This window comes from Melospiza melodia, chromosome W, assembly GCF_035770615.1.
Source record: "Melospiza melodia melodia isolate bMelMel2 chromosome W, bMelMel2.pri, whole genome shotgun sequence".
NCBI classification, from domain to species: Eukaryota; Metazoa; Chordata; class Aves; order Passeriformes; family Passerellidae; genus Melospiza; species Melospiza melodia.
Genome location: NC_086225.1, coordinates 55,380,891 through 55,385,482, shown reverse-complemented (window position 1 = coordinate 55,385,482; position 4,592 = coordinate 55,380,891). Strand labels below are relative to the sequence as shown.

Sequence of the window (4,592 nt, the reverse complement as noted above, 5' to 3'; positions counted from 1 at the left end):
TGCTGGGGGAGGCCATCGAGGTAAGCGTGGGGCTACCGCAGTGGAGGCCAAGTATTTCAACACAATAGCATAATCAGCAACGTTAATTAATTTTGTATTCTTCATGCAAGCCTCAGCCTAAAGAACGCTACCAGCCTCTACTAGGATTAATAATACGCATAGTAAGTGTTACTAGTATTAATATTTAGGTAAGAACTGTTAGTGTTAACACTGGCAGTCAGTGTGTTAGCTGGTGTTTACTGTGAAGCTCTGCTCTCCCACAGTATGACAAGGTCCTGAAGCTGTCCTCAGGTGGGCAGTTAGGTGAGCACTGCTGTCCTTACCACGGTCCCCCGATGGAGCCACGCTCCAGAGACGGGCAGCAGTGACTCTGCAGAGGCCTTCCCAAGGTGACAGAGCTCGCCCTCCTTCCCATCTGCAGTCAGGGGATGTGAAGGCAACCATTGCTGTCCTCGGCTTCATCATCTCCAGTGCAGCCAAGCACAGTATAGACAATGAGTCTCTGTCAAGTGAGCTGCAGCAGCTGGGACTGCCCAAAGGCAGGGGAAGCCCTCAGGGTGGCACCATCAGCCAGACCTGCTGGGATGTTGCTGACAGTTCCCAGCCCTGCCTTCTTCACAGCCAGATGGAGGGCAGGCTGCCTGCTGTGCTGTCCTCCATCACCTCCCTTCTGTACCATCAGTCCCTGGGGGCTCCTCAGGTGCTTTGGTGAGGTTTGGCAGCTGCAGGTCTGGTGTGAGCAGAGGGATTCTTCTCTTGTCTCCCCTCATGAGCAAAGCATGCCAGCCAGCTGTGCTGTTTTACATGTGACTGACCCACAAAATTGCAGGAGACTGAGGACTCGTAACGGGTGCAGGACAGGTTCAAAAGCAACTTGGGACAAAACCTCTGTCTTTGTCAGTCCAAAGGGACAGCAGAGCTCACATCTGCTCACAATAATCCTCTGGGGAGTGGAGCAATGTCTGTATGGAAAGATGACTGGGGGTAAAATCAGTGGAAACCGAGAAGTTACATTTGTATCCTAACAGGAGCTATAATGGGACAGAAATTTTAGGGTAAAATACAGGTGCTGTTCCCAGGATGGAGCTGGGTTGGCATGCTCCACGATGATTCCCCATGCAACCATAAGGACCTGCTAAGGGTGGTGGAGTGGAGTGGGGCACCACAACCAGGCTCTGCCAAAATCTTTGCAGGGGCAGCAACTCCATGGTAATTTGAAGCTTATTAATTGCATAGCAAGGGCTATTTGGCATATGTAGGAACACTTTCCAACCTAGCGTCTGAAGACCAATTTAGAGGAGGCGCCTCTAAGTCGAAAGCCAGCCAGACCTTATGTTCTTAGCACCATTCATTTAGAAGAAATCCTGTGACATTTGCAAATTTAAGAGGTGACACCCCCATTCAGACCATGGCTCCTGGGTGCGAACAATAGCTCTTTACAACAGCAAGGAAATCTGCACGCCCTAGTGTCTCAAGGTCACTTCACCTGAGAGTCCAGAGACCCAAATCCAGCCAGAGTCCTAGTTCCCAAAAAACTTCTGCTATAAGAAATCCTTCAAAGTGTGCAATTCTAGGAGTGGAAATCCTACAGGAAACATGAGGCTTCAGGCTGCAAATGGGATCTCTTTTCCACACAATGGAAAACTCAGCAAGCCCTTCTGGCAAGACCAGTTCACAGGAGGCCCACAATTCTCAAGGGCCAGGCTTGAGAGATCCGACTCCATGGAAGCTTTAATCTGAGAAAAATCCTGTGATGTTGGTACTTTTAAAAGGCAGAATGGCACATTTAGACCCTGGCTGATGCTTTGGAGAGTGATTCTTTTACACAGTAAATAATGATTTCATTCCAATGTCTGTAGGTCACTTTGGAAACAGCCCCTGAAACCCAAGACCAAGAAGAGCCATACTTCATGACAGCTGCCATCTGGGAGGAATCCTATGACATTTGTGATTCAAGAAATTGAACCCAAAATTTCAACAGCTGATATGCAGATGCAAAAGACTGCTGTTTTCCTGAGATAAGAAATACTCCAAACCTAACATTCTGAAGGAGTTCAGAATACACACCCAGGACTGTCATACCCCCCAAAGCGCTACCTCCTGGCAGATTGTCTCTATGGTAAACCCTGTCACACTAGAAATGTTAGGAAGCAGAATCCAAACTACAGCACAAGCACCTGTAAGGAAAAGGTACCTCTGTTCATGAGATAGAACCCTTTCTGTTCCCTTCAGCCCCTGCAGCTGTTCTCATGCTTTCAGGGCACTTGATTGGTTCATTCCTAGATAAAACTTATGTCTTTATTTTCAAAGCTATTACCCATCTCTAGTCAGAGTTTCCTACATTCCTGTATACAAATAAGTGGATAGAGAGAGGGTTTCTTTCCAAATGAATTTAGAGATAAATTCCTTTTCTTTGCCAATACCTATAAAAATGAAAACCTTGACAGGTTTTAGTATTCTACACCCACCCCTCCCTGTGAAATTTATGGCAGTTTTGGGTCCCTCTGGGAGACGACATCCAGCATGTCATGCTGGACTGTTCTAGAGAGTAATTTTCAAATGTAAGCTTAGCAAAGTTTGAATTGACTTGTCCAGAGAAAACACCTACAAGTGAACACCTACACCTGCCTACAAAGAGCTAACAAGCCCCTGGCAGCTGCCAGCATCAAAGCACAGCGGATGTTTCTAATACAGGGTAAGGATAACAATATCACCTTCTGTTCTCTCCAGCTTCTTTTCCCTGCAGTCATATTTTGCTTCTTATGATTTTTTTAGTCTCTGTATCTTCTTGGACAGCACCGAGCCCGACGACAAGGATACGAGAGCCTTTCCCTGCCGTGCGGAGAGAACCAGGAAAACAGTTAAAATAAGAACAGGGCAGTTTGAAATTCATACTTGCAACAAAAGCAGCGCCTAACCAACAGAACAGAAATAAACAAAGCATGATACCTCCCTGGGGACAGTAGACTTACAAACTCTCCAGGATTTACAATTCCAGCGACCAACCCCTTCAGGACAGCAGCCAAGTGTCCCGTGGGGTGGTGCTGCACCAAAGAACCATCTGAGAGGTTCCAAAGAGTGAAATGCACAATATTTTGCAAAGACAAAAAATCTTGCAAAATAACAAAAATACAATAGATGTAAACTACAGGGCAAGAGTACAAGTGTTACCTTTGGGAGCTGGAACCATCCAGGTGAGCACCTGATAACTGGATCCTCACCAGAGTTTGAACCCTTCAGGACACAGAAGTGTTTTCCCCAGAAATTTCACAGACTGAGTTTTGATAGAAGCACGCTCGCCGGATCCTCAGAAACGTCGCCCATTCTCCAGGTGTCTGGAGAGAACTGCAAATGGCTCTCACGTAGTTGGAGCTAGTTCTGTAAGGTCTCAGGGTGAATTTCACCAGATGCAACTGAATTGGGCAACTCCCAGTGAGACAGAAGGAACCCAAAGCTTGTTTTACCCAAACCTTGGGTAAGCACAGCTCCAGCAAATACTGAGGAAACAGACATAACAGGGTAAAAATAATAAAACTATTGCTTTTTCTTTAATCTTGCCTTTTTTTTTTTTATTCAGATGAGCAAAACAATGAAGGAGAAGGTGAAAAACTCACCATTACTGAACATTTCATCATCTGTGAGCTGAGCATCCTTAGCATAGAGGACTCCAGAGTTAAAATTCACTGATCCCTGGGAAATAAAACCAAATATATGACAAACAGTCAAACAGAAGGCATAAAAATTTGTTTCCTCTACGGACTTTCAAGTATGTATCTTTGTATATATCCTACACATTACAACATACACTTTATACCATCTCCTAATATATAATAATTTACCTTTAAACTTTGATAGTATAGTGTGGAGAAATGGCTCCATGACAGAGGTCACACAGACATTCGCTTGTTAGCCGACCAGGAGCTGGGAAAGTACCGAACACAGGTAGTTTGAGTTTTGCACCTGCAAGATAGCGTGTGCCTGGGCCTAGCTGGGTAGGATAACAAGTAGACAGAGAGACGTGGGAAATAGGGAATGTAGGCCCAAAGGAATGAGGAAGAGTTGATGGTATAGTTTAACCAATAGATCGCTTGGCTTACAGAATATTCATAAGCTTATTATGTGCTGTATAAGTGTCTGATACTCTCTGCAATAAACATAGCTTGCTGATCTCATATTGAGTGTCCGAGTCTTCCCTCACCCAAGAGTATAGCATAAAATTATTAACTAAAATTGGTGATCTATTATTATTAAGTTGTGCTTAAAGTTATTTTTGATGTCATGTTCAAAACAATTTTTTTTTTTTTTACTGTAATGAATGAGCAATTGATCTCAAAGTCATCACAAGCCCATCAAAAAAACAAAGCTCTATTCACTGGGCAGGTCTGTGAGCTAGAGGGTAGTTAGGCTTGTACTTACCTCTTGCTCTTCATGAGCCAATAAACCAATAAATCCTGTAAACAAAACCAGGATCTTTAGCCCACTCCTATTAAAGATTCTACAAGATTTGTGTTTAGAAGTTTAGATTTTAAATGGCCAGTTCAATGGATAAATAAAGACAGTTTAAGTAGTATTACTTTACTCTTATTATTATT

The 4,592-nt window shown here is 44.1% G+C and overlaps 1 long non-coding RNA gene across 2 annotated transcripts; it reads right to left on the bottom strand.

The window, feature by feature from the left end:
- Nucleotides 1-350: 350 nt before the first annotated feature.
- LOC134431436 (uncharacterized) lies at nt 351-3,624 on the bottom strand. Of its 2 annotated transcripts, none has more exons than XR_010030974.1 (3): nt 3,172-3,624; nt 2,715-2,832; nt 351-962 (listed from the first exon to the last, which is right to left on the bottom strand). It is a non-coding gene; the product is annotated as an uncharacterized LOC134431436 (long non-coding RNA). The 2 variants fall into 2 exon arrangements; XR_010030973.1 differs by lacking the exon at nt 351-962 and adding an exon at nt 1,331-1,878 and having other exon boundaries at nt 3,172-3,621.
- Nucleotides 3,625-4,592: the final 968 nt, after the last annotated feature.